At 38.3% G+C, this 16,992-nt stretch overlaps 1 long non-coding RNA gene across 1 annotated transcript in view; it reads left to right on the forward strand.

Moving 5' to 3' along the window:
- The window catches only part of LOC146403348 (uncharacterized), a 32,125-nt gene that overhangs the window by 3,078 nt on the left and 12,055 nt on the right, over positions 1-16,992 (forward strand). The window contains exon 2 of the long non-coding RNA XR_014845443.1: positions 41-150. This is a non-coding gene — a long non-coding RNA (uncharacterized LOC146403348). The remainder of the gene's footprint in view (positions 1-40; positions 151-16,992) is intronic.

Genomic DNA, 16,992 nt, shown 5'->3' on the forward strand with positions numbered 1-16,992 from the left:
CAAAGTGACCCATTTATATATTTATATGCATTCTTTTTAGGTGCCAGATGGTTCTAGCTACAGCAGTACCTTGGGACAAAAGCATAGACGATAACCTCCAAAACACAACTAGCCTTGAAGTCAATCTCAACATTCTGGTGGAAAGAAAAGGTTTGAAATTAATCAATTGATTAAAAAGAGAACACAACATTTTGGTACAAAATCACTAGCCAATATTTTAACTCTTTACTGAAAATATCTTGGAGATCCAATATAGGGTGACCAATCTTCCTGGCTTGCTGGAGACTTCCCAGTTTTAGCCTTGGAAATTTCAGGAAATCCCTAGCCTCAGACAGACAGGAATGGGTGGTCATCTAGAAAGTTATACCATAAAACCCAAAGCAAAACTTCCTAAATATTTTGTAATACTTGTTCTTAAAGTGTGGTCTCTGGACCAGTAGCATCAGCATCACCTGGGATCCCGTTAGAAAAGCGAATTATTAAGCCATGTGTTAGACTTACTGAAACAGAAACTCTAGGGGGTGGAGCCAAGCAATCTGTGTTTTATTATTCATTCAACAATCAATTTATGATTCTCTTAAATTCCCAGGTGAACCTCATGCATGTTAAAGTTTGTGAACACTACAAACTTCTACATTGTCCTTGCTTTTTGGGCCACCCATGTTGCTTTGTGCCCCGTCTAGGATCTTTTCTTTGTATTTTTTCATCCTTTTTCTTTTCTCATACAGAGAATATTGCCCCTTTAATTCTTCATCTTCAAGCTTTCCCATGCTGGAAAAATGTAATGTTAATTGCTAAGCAACATAGAGACTCATTATTTGGCAGGTGGAGAGGAGAATTTGATATTTTTCTGTCATATATATTCATATTCAGAAATATCTAATTTTTCTTTAAAAAGTCTCTTTGCAAAGAGGAACTGTGCTTAGTGAAAAAAAAAAAAAAAAACAAGTAGCTGGAACAAAGGTCCTACAGCTATTGCTACATAGTTAAATGATAAACATTATAAGGAAAAGAAACTTCACCAAGGCCTTTGCCCTTAATCTATATAAAATTTAAAAATGTCATAAATTGATTATTAAATGAATTGGGCTATTGTATCAATGAAATCACAGTGTCATTAAATCAACCAAAAATTTAAAGAGAAGTAAGGAAGACATTCACTTAATTTATAATTTTACATTTTTTATAAACACAATGATATTTTACAAATTTTAAAATTTCAGAGTTTGGACTGATATTTACGATAAAATCATTATTACTGAAGAAACGCTCATCTAATTTAATGTGAAATGTTGAGGAGGGTTTCAGTTTGCTTTGGTTTTAGATAGAGCCGGAGGAAAGCAGGCAGGCACCCTGAGGCTGACCCTTTGATGTCCTGCACCAATTGAAAATTTGACATACATTCAAAATATTATTCTTTGATTATTTGCATGATATTGATTTAGTGAGAACAGACACAATCATTTAGATTTCACTTTTACCAGGCAAAACAGAGATACTGCAGGTGGGAGCAGTTCTTATTCTGTGGTCCCAGCTCTGCTTTCATGTTTCCTTTTGTTTTTGTTTTGTTTTGTATTGCTTTTCTGAATGAGACAAGAGACTATATTAAAGGATTTATAAGTATTTAATACCCTAAAATTAAATGATACATTGTTTATTACCATCTCCAAATTTTAGTTTCTGTAACTGCCAGATTTTGATGGCTGATAATGCATCCATGCAAATATATTAGAGGTAGGCCTGTGTCATCAAAGAAGTGGTTTTTCAAGACTTCTTTCCACTAGAGGGTGCTGACAACTTGATCAAAATCAGGACCAATTTGTTACCTTTCCTAAATTAATTCCAGTAAAGTTTTAGCCCTGTTTATTGATCAGCACTCAAATATATGTCTAACAAGACTGACAGTCAGGATTGACTGTGTTTGTAGTTTTTAAAGTTCATTATTTTCAATACATTTCAATTCATTACAGTTATTTCTTGTTTTGAAGATGGCTTACATCAGGTAAGAAATATTGAGGTCAGGTGAGAGATTGGAGAGAGCCTAAGATTAAAGGGTGCAGAGGTTGATTGGCTGCCACTGGGGGACAAACAAAAAATATTATACACTGGCCCCTTCAATAAAGTGAAATGAAAGCCTTAGTCTTCTAGGGAAGGTGAGGAAATGTTTGCATCCCAGGGTCCAGGCAAAGCCCCACTGAGTCTGGAGAAGGGAGAAAAGTCAAAACTTCCTGCTGCTTATGGAGAGGCAAGAAAGTCTTTCGGCCTAATATCCTGCACTAATTCAAATAAGAGGTCTGTTGCCACTAGGGGAAAGGCAGGAAACTCTCCCTTGCTCTAGACCTGCCACAGATGCAAGGCAGAGTGTGACTACCATAGCATGGAGGAACAGGAACAATGTGAAAGCCCAGTCCTAATGCATGCTTAACCCAGAAGATGGACGAGGAGCACTCAACATCCCTCTTCACCCCCTTCTATGAGGCTAGCACCAACTGACAAAACAGTTTACTGATGCAGTGGGGCAAAGGCATGGAGAGAGAAGCTTCTAACGTGCAGGCTTGCAAAGACTGCTGAAAGTCGAGGATGGAACAGGAATACTAAGAGAAAAACTTTGGTACCCATGGTCCAATACTTAGCACAAGGTAAAAGCAGACCTCTACTAGAATTTGAAGTTCATGATGTGTGTGTGTGTGTGTGTGTGTGTGTGTGTGTGTGTGTGTGTGTGTGTGTGTGTGTGTGTGTGTCTTGATTATATAACCTAAGTACATATTTCTATAGAGTACATACCTAGGATTGTAATTGCTTGCCGAGACCAGCTCAGCAGGGGAGGGCTGAAGAGCGGGTTCTGTGAAACTTAAGGAAAAAGTTAACATAAAACAGACACAGAGACATTTATCTTAATTAAAGGTGGGAATCAGGGGGCCTCAAGGTCTCATGGACCAAGAGCGCCGCCTCAAGGAAGCCACACTGCTTTTATTGTATCTTTAGGATTACGCCAAGTAAGGAGGGAGTTGCAGGTTCAGGATATAGGTTTTTTAAAATTATTTTAAAAGTCACATAGCCGGTAGATAATTAAGCTTTTATTCTGACCTTTAGGCATTTAACAATCATTAGCATTGAGGAAGCTTGGTCAGCTATCTATGCATAGCATTCTAGAGAATAACCATTGTGCTTCTGCAGATGGCGTGCCTATCTGCAGCAACCCAGCGTGCCTAAATTTGCACCTTGGTTCTCCTTGCTAATGCATATCCTGCGAATGACCCCTCGTAAACCCCTTGGGGCCATGAGGCTCACCTTCCTCTTATTCTTTAGAGGACATATCATGCTGTGCAAACCACATGCCTATCTGCACAGGTCCAGCATGCCTAGACCAAAATATTATGTCCTCATTCAGCTGACCACATGGATAACTCATGCCTTTAGGTCTTTGTTCTTAAGCTTAAGTCATTTACCAGCATTGGGACAGTTTTTCAAGCAGGAATATGGGGTAAAGTAAGGCAGGACAAGATGGAGTTTTTAGCATAGATAATATAAGCAAAGAGGCTGAGAAAATATTGTAGAAACCTGTCTCGTGACAATTGCTGGTTCATAAATCTATGCATTTTCTAGTGTAAATTTTGAAAAAGTGGTTTCCAAATTTGATGTACCAATTTATACTTCTTCAAGCAGTGTTGAAAGCTTTCCTTATTTCAGAGCATTGTCAGCACTTGTTATTGTCATTTAAAAAATCTTACCCATTCTGATACATATATAATGGTATCTCATTATAGTTTTAATTTGCACTTCCCTAATGACTAATGAAAATGAGTATGTTTTCATATATTGGTCATTTTAATATTCTTATTTATAAACTTTTACTCAAGTCAGTTGTCCATTTTTGTTAAGTTGTCTTTTAGCTCTTTTTTTTTTTTTTGCTTTTTTTTTTTTTTTTTTAGGGCCATTCCTGCAGCATATGGAGGGTCCCAGGCTAGGGATCAAATTGGAGCTACAGCTGTTGGCCTACACCACAGCCACAGCAACGCAGAATCTGAGCTGCATCTGCAACCTACACCACAGCTCACGGCAACACCAAATCCTTAACCCACTGACCAAGGCCAGGGATTGAACCCACAATCTCATGGTACTTAGTTGAATTTGTTTCAGATTGTGCCACAGTGGTAATTCCATGTCTTTTAATTCTTTATTTAAAGTGAACCCTTTGTTGTTTGAATGTTTTGAACATTATTTGCCTTCCTTTCAAATTTAGATCTACAGTTCACCTATAATGGATTCTTGCACATTATTCGAGATGTGAATTTAGATAGTTTCCATAAAAATAAACAATTATCTTAGCAACATTTCAAAAGGCCATTTTATTGCCACTGCTTTACAGTGGCACTTATGTAAACTCAGAAAATCAAGTGCTCCGTATTTGCATATATCTACTTTTAAATTCTGTTCTGTTGTGTTACTATAATTGTCTGCTGTTATAATATCATACTATTTTACTACATATTTTTTTGGCTGTGCCTGTGGTATGCAGAAGTTTCTGGGCCAGGGAGCGAACCTGAGCCATCCCAGTGACCATGCTGAATCCCCAACTGCTAGGCCACTAGGAGACACCTACTACATCTTTAAAACAGATCTTGATAACTAGTAGAGCATTTTTTCCACTGTGTTCTTCTTTTTTGAAAGTATTTTGCATGTTCTGGGATATTGTCTATCCATTTATATTTTATTATTTCGCACAGCCAGTTGCTGTTTTAATTAGTGTTATATTGAATCTATTCAGATATTTGGGGAAAGGATTGATGTGTGTACAATATGAGGCAGTTCATTACCCTTGGAGTTTCTGATATTGGCTTGCCATTCTCTTTTTAGTAAATCAGTCAGTCTTGTTTTCAAACAATTATACAAATTTAAACAAAAATTCTGATCTCTACTTGGAGGATGTGGGAAGTATATTATATATAAGTGAAGGATGCAAATAAACTATACCCTCATATTTTATAGTATGAAGTCAATTGAGAATGGCTCATATTTAAAAATCAAGAAATATCAGCGTGTTATTTCAATTTATAGAGGTAAATGTGAAAGGAACAGCTTGAAGAGTTGAAGATGATTAAGTTAGGGTACAGGAATCAGGTTGGTAAGGATAGTGCCCATTTTTAAGGAAAAATTTTAAGCCCTTTAAATTTATTTTATTTTGAAAAACTCTTTGTACTTAGAAAGGTGTTCTATCAACTGAAGCCTGTCCAGATACCCATAGGACTGGTTTATGACCAGAAAAGAATATAAATAAAGATAAACTTTTTAGAAATTTTATAGCAGTGTCATGGAGTAATTATATGTCCAAGAAATTTAGTACTGAAAAAATATTTCAATTGCATTGAATTTGTCAATTGCCTTGGGTAGTATAGTCATTTTCACAATATTAATTCTTCTAATCCAAGAGCATATTATATCTTTCCATCTGTTTGTGTCAGGTTTGATTTTTTTCATCAGCATCTTTTAAGAGTTTGATGTTTTCATTAGCAAAGTTTTAAGAGTATGGTAAAAGGGATTTACATTTATTTTTACTGTATTTTACAAAATTATTAACCCATGATAGATTGGAATTAAAAAATGGATTTTCTATCATATATAGTTTGATAAACACTCTATTACTTGTGACAAATGAAAATTTAATGCAGAAATTAAAAAAAAAAAAACCCTGTGCTATATCCAGAAGATGCATAAGTTCAGTTGTTTTTAACCTGGTAACTTAAGAAATTTAATGTAATATTTATCTAAATATAGCACTTCAATTTATTCAACATCATTTAATATAATATTCAACACTCAATCTAAAATTTTCCCTTCCTTTTATTTCTGAGGATTCATTAATCAACCTAGCCTATACTAATTTGGCTTTTTAGTGAGCGGCATATATATTTTTCTCTCATGTATATGTATACTCTTCAGTTGTTGGTAGAGGCTAATGAGAGTTCTAGTTTTCCAACTCTGCAAACTCATCATTAGATGCCTTATTGCAGTGAAAACAAAATCCGTCCAAATTTCTCAGAAAATGGGTGTCTACTAGCTGTAATAAGGCAGAAGTAGGTTGAAGGATTTCCTTCTCTCTGATATTTGGTACCTTGCTAGCACTTCCATGCATGGCTCATTCCCAAGCAATTGTGATGCTATTCTTGTAAAAATACAATGGGCCAACCTTGGAATTGGCTTTCTAGGCAGAATTTGTTTTTTGCCACAGTCACAGCATGTGAAATTTCCTTAGGGGCCAGGGATTGAATTTGCTCCATAGCAGCAACCTGAGCCATTGCAGTGACAATGTCAGATCCTTAACCTGCTGTGCCACAAGGATAATACAGACTTTTTTCTTTTATTTTAGGGCCATACTTGCAGCACATGGAAATCCCAACATTCAGTGCCAATGAGTTAGTCAAGTGTCTCTGGAAGTATTAGAATTTCTGTGGAAGGATATTAGTTTTCCAATCTGGTTGTTATAGTTTCACTATTAGTTGTCTTTTTTTTTTTTTTTTTTTGACATGTCTTCCATGAGTGTAAGGCAGAGGTTGATGGAAATTTTCTGTTAAGACCCAGACAGTAACTATTTACAGTGTTAAGGGCCATATGGTCTCCCTTGCAGCTACTCAACTCTGCTGTTTTAGTGTTAGAGAAACTATAGACAATACATAAATAAAAGAGCATGACTGTATTCAATAAGATTTATCTATAAAAACAAGTGGCAGGCAGCATTTGCTTCACAGATTATAATGCCAACTAAAGAATGTCACACACCATCTGGTTCCACAAGAATTAAGTCACTAGCCACTGCAGTTGCTGACCTTCATCACACCATGAAAGGAATTCAGAGATCAGTAATTAAGCACTCTGTGCTCTGGGAAGAATGGCAGAATGGCGCTTCAGTTAGATATTTTCACAAGAAAATTTTATGAGCCATTTTCTTGCATCTTCCCATACTTAGACAATCATTAACTAAGATATCTGCCTTGTGACAGCAATAACCTTCTACAGAGATGTGTGCTTGATTACATATCCCCCTTCTCCCAAATCATATACATGCTGACCTCTTTTCCTACTTTTTCAGAGCAGTTCCTCAGAGCTGTCTGAAAGAGTGTCTCTTGAGTTATAGCCCTCAGTAAATCTTCAATTAAAATTGAAACTCACAGCTCTCATGCTGTGCATTTTTATTTCAGTTGACAATAGTTTTCTAACCCCTGGTATAATTAATTGTATATAAACCTAATGGCTTTCAACTTTTGTACTAAGATATCAAATAAATTTTTATAACAGTGATATCAACAATAAATAATTACCAAGGCAGCATTCAAAACCTAAATATCCAATGAATACCAACAGTATCATTTCAACTAAAATTATATGCTATTTATAAATTGTGATGAGTACTTCCCCTACAAGGGAGTCCTTGTTAAAGGCCATTTAAACCAGGATCAGGAAAATGTTAAACCCTTCTCAGAAGGTGCTGTCTAGCTCATACATTTCAAAAGGAGATACAGCATGAAAAATAAACTTGCAGGTGATGCAGTTTCTGCAGATAGGAGGATATGCAAAAACTAAAAAAATACCTCCAAATGTTATATAGGAGAAGTTTATGTGGAGGACCAGGTTTCTAGTTTTGATAACACTGGGTTATTTTACAAGGATTTTGGCAAACAAACTTACATAACTCAAATGGAATTTTGGTTGTCAAAAATGCTGTGACCAAAGGCTTGTAGTCCCCTTTGAAATAGTAGTACAGTATGTGAAAATTCAGTGTTCATTTGTAGAACATAACTACTGGGAATAATGAAAGTAAACATTTTACCACATTCAAGCAAAAGCATTCATAGCTACTCCCCAGTTACTCCCTGCTCTTTCCTCTCTGCCATGAAAATGTCATGTCCTAAATAGGGACTGTTTCTTAAACCTGGGTTCAGGAATGGGAATATACAAGTAGAGTCACAGCAGTAAAACCATTGCTGTCTACATATAATATGAATAAAAATAAATGTTGTTTGATGTTGTTACTGCTGTAAAGCTTTGTAATAGACTACACTTACCATGTTGCTTAAATTATCAGTGAAAAATTAGTTATCACTTAATAGCAGGTATCATGTTCTTTGAGTGAATAACTAAATGGGTAAATGTAGAAATAAAAGAAGCTGGAATTTATCATAGGATATAATATCACTTAAGTTTGTCTGAGAAGGAGAAATGTAGTTAAAGTCATTGAGCTCTCTGTGCTTCCCTTTTCAACCAGCAGCCACATCTTGTGCAGTGCAGGCCACATCCCTGAGACACGGTAATGAATGTTGGCATAAATGGATTTGGTCATATTGGACACCTAGTCATTAGGGCTCTTTTAACTCTGGCAAAGTGAATATAGTTTGCCATTTGGTGAAGCTTGACTAATAGGTCTTGTGGTTGACATGCTCCCAGTAAATATTTAATACAGATCTCTTTTTTATATTTATTTTTAATTTTTAATTGTCATTTCCCCAATACAATTTTTTTTTCTACTGTACAGCATGGTGACCCAGTTACACATACAGGTATACGTTATTTTTTCCCCATTATCATGCTCCATCATAAGTGACTAGACATAGTTCTCAGTGCTACGCAGCAGGATCTCATTGCTAAACCATTCCAAAGGCAATAGTTTGCATCTATTAACCCCAAGCTCCAATCCATCCCAATCCCTCCCCCTCCCCCTAGGCAACAAGAGTCTACTCTGCAAGTCCATGATTTTCTTTTCTGTGGGAAGTTTCCTTTGTGCCATGTATTAGATTCCAGATGTGTGATATCATATGGTATTTGTCTTTCTCTTTTTGACTTCACTCAGGATGAGAGTCTCTAGTTCCATCCATGTTGCTGCAAATGGCATTATTTCATTCTTTTTTGATGGCTGAGAAGTATTCCATTGTGTATATATACCGTGTCTTCCTAATCCAATCTTCTGTCAATGGACATTTGGGTTGTTTCCATGTTTTGGCTATTGTGAATAATGCTGCAATGAACATATGGGTGCAATGTGTTTTTTTAAGGAAAGTTTTGTCCAGATACATGTCCTAGAGTGGGGTTGCTGGGTCATATGGTTGTTCTATGTATGGTTTTCTGCGATACCTCCATACTGTTCTCCATAGTGGTTGTACCAGCTTACATTCCCTTTTCTCCACACCCCCTCCGGCATTTGTTATTTGTGGACTTATTAATGATGGCCATTCTGACTGGTGTGAGGTGGTATCTCATGATAGTTTTGACTTGCATTTCTCTAATAATCAGTGATGCTGAGCATTTTTTCATGTGCTTGTTGGCCATCAGTATATCCTCCTTGGAGAAATGTCTGGGTTTTTTATTATTATTATTATTATTATTATTTTAATAGTTATTTTCCCAATACATTTTTTTTCTACTGTACAGCACGGTGACCCAGTTACACATACATGTACACATTCTATTTTCTCAATGCATTATCATGCGCCCTCATAAGTGACTAGACATAGTTCCCAGGGCTACACAGCAGGATGTCATTGCTAAATCATTCCAAAGGCAATAGTTTGTATCTATTAATCCCAAGCTTCCAAACAACCCCACTCCCTCCCCCTCCACCTTGGCAACCACAAGTCTATTCTTCCTTGGAGAACTGTCTATTCAGGTCTTTTGCCCATTTTTCCATTGGGTTGTTGGCTTTTCTCTGTTGAGTCATATATGTTGTTTGCATATTTTAGAGATTAAGCCCTTGTCAGGTGCATCATTTGCAACTATTTTCTCCCATTCTGTAAGTTGTCTTTTTGTTTCTTTTTGGTTTCCTTTGCCGTGCAAAAGCTTGTCACTTTGATTAGGTCCCATTGGTTGATGTTCGCTCTTATTTCTGTTGCTTTGGGAGATTGACCTGAGAAACCATTTCTAAGGTTGATGTCAGAGAATGTTTTGCCTATGTTCTCTTCTAGGAGTTTGATTGCGTCTTGTCTTATATTGAAGTCCGTCAGCCATTTTGAGTTTATTTTTGTGCATACTGTGAGGGTGTGTTCTAGTTTCATTGATTTTCATAAAGCTGTCCAGGTTTCCCAGCAATACTTGCTAAAAAGACAGTCTTTTCCCCATTTTATGCTCCTTTGTCAAAAATTAATTGACCGTATGTGTCTGGGTTTATTTCTTGGTTCTCTATTCTGTTCCATTGGTCTGTATGTCCGTTTTGATGCCAGTAGCACACTGTCTTGATGACTGTGGCTTTGTAATATTGCCAGAAGTCTGGGAGAGAGATGCCTCCTGCTTGGTCTTGGTTCCTCAGATTTGCTATGGCAATTCTGGGTCTTTTGTGGTTGCATATAAATTTTTGGATTGTTCGTTCTAGTTCTGTGAAAAATGTCCTGGGTAATTTGATAGGGATTGCATTGAATCTGTAGATTGCTTTGGGTAGTATGGACATTTTTCCAATATTAATTCTTCCACCCCAGGAGCATGGAATATCTTTCCATTTCTTTGCATCTTCTTTAATTTCCTTGATTAGTGTTTTATAGCTCTTGGCATATAAGTCTTTCACCACCTTGGTCAGGTGTATTCCCAGGTATTTGATTTTTGTGGGTGCAATTTAAAAAGGTACTGTATTTTTGTATTCCTTTTCTAACAATTCATTTTTAGTATGCAGAAATATGACTGATTTCTGAATGTTAATCTTATATCCTGCTACTTTGCTGAATTTGTTGATCAGTTCAACAAATTTTGGGTTGAGTCCTTAGGGTTTTCTATATAGTATCATATAATCTGCATTCAGTGACAGTTTTACCTCTTCTATTTCTATTTGGATGGCTTTTACTTCTTTTGTTTGTCTAATTACAGTGGCTAGAACTTCCAGTAGTATATTGAATAACAGTGGTGAGAGTGGGCACTTGTCTTGTTCCAGATTTTAGTGGGAAGGCTTTCAGCTTTTCTCCATTGTGTATTACATTTGCTGTGGGGTTGTCAAAATGGCTTTGATTATATTAAGGAATGTTCCCTCTGTCCCACTTTGGTAAGAATTTTTATCATGAATGGATGTTGGACCATGTCAGATGCTTTCTCTGCATCTATTGAGATGATCATGTGGTTTTTGACTTTTCTTTTGTTAATGCGGTGTATGACATTGATTGATTTGCATATGTTGAACCATCCTTATGCACCTGCGATGAATCCCACCTGGTCGTGATGTATGACATTTTTTATATGTTGTTATATTCGGTTGGCTAAAATGTTGTTGAAAATTTTTGCGTCTATATTCATCAAAGATATTGGCTGATAGTTTTCTTCTTTGGTGGTATCTTTGTCTGGTTTTAGTATTAAGTGATGGTGGCATCACAGAATGTCTTTGGGAGTGTTCCTGTTCGTCAACATATTGAAAAAGTTTAAGGAGGATGGGTATAAGTTCCTCTTTGTATGTTTGGTAGAATTCACCTGTGAAGCTGTCTGGTCCTGGACTTTTATTTGTAGGGAGTGTATTTATGACTTCTTCAATTTCATTTCTAGTGATTGGTCTGTTCAGTTGATCTGTTTCTTCTTGATTCAGTTTTGGCAGGCTGTAAGTCTGTAGAAAGTTGTACATTTCTTCTAGGTTGTCAAATTCATTGGCATACAATTGTTGATAGTATTCTGTCATGGTTTTTTCTGTTACTGTAGTATTCATTGTGACTTCTCCTTTTTCATTTTTTTGTTTTTTTGTTTTTTATCTCTCCTCTTCTTGGTGAGTCTAGCCAGAGGTTTGTCAATTTTGTTTACCTTTTCAAAGAACTAGATCTTGGTTTCATTTATTTCTTCTATTGTTTTTTTTTTTTTTTTGAATCTCTATTTTATTGATTTCCTCTTTGGTGTTTATGATTTCCTTCCTTGTGCTGTTTTTGTTTGTTCTTCTTTTTTCTAATTTATTTAGGTGTTGGGTTAAGTTGTCAGCTTGAGATTTTTCTTCTTTTTTGAGGAAGGCTTGTATTGCTATGAATTTCCCTCTGAGCTCTGCTTTTGTGGCATCCCATAGACTTGGAGTGGTTCTGTCTTCGTTATCATTTGTCTGTAGGTATTTTTAAATTTCCTTCTTGATTTCATCATTGATCCATTTTTTTTTTTTTTAGTAGCATGTTGTTTAGTCTTCATGTAGTAAGTTTTTCCTCATTTCTTTTCCTGTGGTTGTTTTCTAGTTTCATGCCATTGTGGTCAGAGAAGATACTTGAAATAATTTCTGTACTCTTAAATTTGTTGAGCTTAGCTTTGTGCCCCTTATGTTATTAATTCTTGAGACTGTTCCATGTTCCATATTCACTTGAGAAGAGTGTATATTCTGATTTTTTTGGGATGTAATGTCCTGAAAATATCAATTAAGTCTAATTTTTCTATTGTGTCCTTTAGGATCTCTGTTGCCTTATTGATTTTCTGTCTGGAGGATCTGTCCATTGATGCGAATAGTGTGTTAAAGTCTCCTAATATGAATGTATTCTCATCCATTTCTCCTTTTAGGTCTTATAGTATTTGTTGGAGGAATCTGTGTGTTCCCATATTAGGGGCATATGTATTGAGTATTGTAATCTTGAATGGATCCTTTTACCATTAAATAGTGTTCTTCTTTGTCTTTCTTTATGGCATTCATTGTAAAGTCAGTTTTGTCTGATACAAGTATTGCAATTCCTGCTTTACTGTCTTGTCCATTGACATGAAATATCTTTTCCCATCCCCTAGCTTTCAATCTATATGTGTCCTTTTCCCTAAGGTGAGTTTCTTGTAGACAGCAGATTTTAGGTTTTTGCTTTTTTATCCAAACTGCCACTCTGTGTCTTTTGATTGGAGCCTTTAGTCCATTGACATTTAAGGTGATTATGGACAGATATGTATCTATTGCTATTTTAAACCTTGCTTTCCAGTTGATTCTGTTTTTCTTCTTTTCTTTTTTTGGTTGGATGATTTCCATTTCTTTTATGCTGGAATACTTTTCTTTTCAGTTTTCATGAATGTAATTTTTGGCCCTGATTTGTGGTTGCTCTGTTTTTTAAGTAAGTTAACCCTTTCCTATATGCCTGATAGTCATATAAGCTCAAACACATCATTAAAATAAAAAAATCTATATTTTCTTACTTTCCTTCCCCACATTGTATGATTTTGATGTCTTTTTTTTTTAGCATCTTCATGTTTAGATCTGTATGCTGACTTATTTGAGTGACTGCTTTCCAATTGTGCTTTCCTCCATCTTAATTCACCTTTTTCTGTTTTTTTCTTTCTCTCTTTTTTAATTTACTGAAGCCCTTTCAGTATTTCTTTTAGAATGGGTTTATTATTGTTGTACTCTTTTAGCTTTTGTTTGTTGGATAAATTATTTATTTCCCCTTCTATTTTAAATGATATTCTCGCTGGATAGAGTATTCTAGGTTGTAATTTTTTTTCCTTTCAGCACTTTAAATATATCTTACCTCTCCCTTCTGGCCTGTAGTGTTTCTATAGAGAAGTCAGCTGAGAGCCTTATTGGGGCTCCCTTATAATAAATGCTTTGCATTTCTCTTGCTGCCTTTTGAATCCTCTCTTTAACTTTTGCCATTTTTATTATAGTATGTCTTGGTGTGGGCCTCTTTGGGTTCAGCTTGTTTGGGGCCCTCTGCTCTTCCTGTATCTTAATATCAATATGCTTTAGATTTAGGAAGTTTTCAGCCATAATTTCTTCAAATATATTTTCAATACCCTTTTCTTTTTCTTTTCCTTCTGGAATTCCTATGCATAGATTGGCTCACTTTATATTATTCCATAGGTCTCTTATATTGCTTTCATATTTTTTCATTTGGTTTTCTGTCTGCTGTCCTGGTTGCGTGATTAACATTGTTCTATCTTCAGTGTCACCAGTTCATTCCTCTGCAGTATTCATTGTGGTCTTTATTGCCTTAAGCTCAGTTTGTATCTCTGAAAATGAATTTTGTAGTTTTTCTTGGCTCCTTATATTTTCTAGTTACTTTCTGAGGGAATCTGCATTACTGTTGATATCTTCATATCTCTTAATTCTTTGATATTCACCCTTAATTCCTTCAGTATTTTCAATACCTCCCTTTTGAACTCAATATCAGTCAGACTGCAGGGGTCTGTTTCAATGTTGACTGCTTAAGGTGAATTCTTCTGTTCCTCTAACTGGAAATTGTTTCTGTGCTTCTTCATCTTGCTTGTGTTTTTCTTTTTCTTTGAGTTTGGGGAAGCCAAACCATAGTCTTGTATGGCTACTTCTATGCAGGTATATCCCTTTGTATTTTTGGGGGGTTACTATTTATTTTTGGTGTGGGAATTTGAATATTTGCTGTCTCTTTCTTTGGTGTGAGCAGGTTGTTGTTCCCAGGATGCTCAGTGTGTTTTCAGGGAGAGGAAAGCAATGGGTAGGGTCAGCAGTCAGTGCCTGATCATTGGGCTCTCAAAAGCAGCAAGGACCTGCAGGAAGGTGGGACATGCTACTCACAGTTGTAGGGCCATGGGAATTGGTAATAATCTCTAGGCAGATCTACAAGGTGACCAGAATATTTGGCAAAAGCAGCAGCAGGGTGTGTGAGTTCCCAGGGGTGTGAGAGCAAGAACAGCTTCTGTTCGATTGCAATGCCCTCCTCTGAGGTGATTTGAACCATAGGTGGTGCCTGTTCAGGGAAATCTAGTGGGTATGGGTCATGACCATCTCTAGAGCCAATGATAACTGTGGTGGTTTTCCCCCACTACCTATAGACCAGGCATGAAGCAACCTGTCTCCCTTAGCCCATATGAGGTACTGTATAGGGTGCTCCTAGTTGCAGGATCCTGGGAAGTGATGGAGATCAGGCATGTGGATATTGCCTGGTATGTTTGGCAGTGGCAGCAGCAGGGCGGGTGTGTTCCCAGGGGTTTCAGAGCACCAATAGGTGGTGTTTGGTAACAATGCCTTCTTCTATGGTGCACTTGAGGTGAAAGGGGCTGCAAGGGGTGTCTGTTCGCAGACCCCTAGTGGTGGCAAGCCATGCCGCCTCTGGAGCCAGAGATAACTGCAATGGTTTGCTACCACCTCCTATAGACCATGCCAGAAGCACCTCATCCTGCTTAGCCCACATAGGAGTTACTGCACAAGCTGCTCCTAGTTGCAGGTTCCTGGGAAGGACAGTGATCAATCATCTGGGCACTGCCCAGATTGTTTGGATGTGGCAGAAGCAGGGTGGGTGTGCTTCCAGTGGAGCGAGATTGGCAGCAGGTGGTGTTCCATCGCAATGTCCTTCCCTGTAGTGCTCTCTGAGGTGGTTGGGGCTGCAAGTGATTTTTGTTCAGGTACTCCCAGTAGCAGTGGGCCATGCCCACCTCTGGAATCAGAGATAACTGGGGCAGTTTGCCCCCACCCCTTGCAGACCACACAAGAAGCACCCTATTCCACTTAGCCCACGCACTGTGTACTGCACCAGCTGCTCCTAGTTGAGAGTGTTGTGAAAGGAGAGTAAACAAATGTCTGGGTGCTGCCCAGAGTATTTGGCCATGGCAGCTGTGGGACAGGTGTGTTCACAACAGAGCGAGAGCAACAGTGTATTGTGCTTGGTTGTAGTTTCCTTGTTTTTTTCTTTTTTGCCAACCCCTATGGTGACTGGGGTCACAGGTGAAGCCCATCCACAGGTCCCCAATTGTGGCAAGCCATGCCTCCCTCTGGCCTCTGAGACAGCTGCTGCAGTCTGTCCCTGCCACCTGTAGATAGTGCAAGAGGCACCACATCACATTTACCCCCCTGATGTTCTTAGCCACGCAAGAGGTGCGTGGCCACCTGTAGGCTGCACAAGGAGTGCCCAATCTCCCCTAAATGAGCAAGAATCTTCTCATTGCCCTTAGCTTGCACCAGAGCCACCCTGCCCTCTGAGAGCCCATGGGCATGCGCACACTCCAGGGCAGGGAGTTTCCTATGGCTTCCGTGCCTCCTCCTCTCACCATCCCTAACAATGGTGTCTTGCCTCTCCTGTGGGTCCAGACCTTCTCCCAGGTTCCCTTTGCTGTGGTGTTCCCCTCAGTCTGTGGTGTACCACTCCCCCGCCAGTGGCTCACTTTTCCTTAAACCCTCATGCTGTCCCCACACCACCAACCCCAGGCCTCTTCCTGGAACTGACCTCTGGAGCCTGAGTCTCAGTGCCCAGCCCCCGCCCAGGTGTCTCAGGCTGTGGTGTCCAGTGTGGTAGTTCAGATGATCTGTGCAGCTCTCACTCTGCTTTGCTGTTTTCAGTCCAACTGCTGCACTTTTCGCGGAGACTTTGAGGTCCTGCCGACTTGGCTGATCTTTCCATCAGTTAGGTGGCTTCCCAGGATGTGGGTTCCTTTTCTTCTTCACTATTCCTTCTTGGGAATATTAGTCCCAACCTGATTCCTTTTCTCTCTCTCTTTTTTCCTTTTGTTCTGCTCAGTTATGTCAAGTTTCTTGCCCTTTTTAGAGGTTTAAGTTCTGCCAGCATTCAGTTGATGTTCTGTGTGAGTCATTTTATATAGAGATTTTTTTTTTTTTTTTTTTTTTTTTTTTTTAGCTATTTCTTGGGCCGCTCCCACGGCATATGGAGGTTCCCAGGCTAGGGGTCTAATCGGAGCTATAGCCACCGGCCTACGCCAGAGCCACAGCAACGCGGGATCCGAGCTGCATCTGCAACCTACACCACAGCTCACGGCAACGCCGGATCGTTAACCCACTAAGCAAGGGCAGGGACCGAACCCGTGACCTCATGGTTCCTAGTCGGATTCGTTAACCACTGCGCCACGACGGAACTCCAGATGTGGTTTTTTTGATGTGTTTGTGGGAGAAGGTGAACACAACCACTTACTCCTCCGCCATCTTGCTCCGCCCCCTCTTTTTAAAGTTATAGTAGATTTGCAGTGTTTCGTCAATCTCTGTTGTACAGCAAAGTGACCCAATCACAAACAATTCTCTCTGCTATACAGTAGGACCCCATTGCCCATCCATTTCAAACGTAAGAGTTTTCATGTCCCAAACCCAAACTCCTCATCCATCCCCCTTCCTCCACC

This window comes from Sus scrofa, chromosome 5, assembly GCF_054392235.1.
Source record: "Sus scrofa isolate SSC_HxYL_T2T_F1_AM1 chromosome 5, Sscrofa_HxYL_maternal_Yorkshire_Landrace_v2.0, whole genome shotgun sequence".
NCBI lineage: Eukaryota > Metazoa > Chordata > Mammalia > Artiodactyla > Suidae > Sus > Sus scrofa.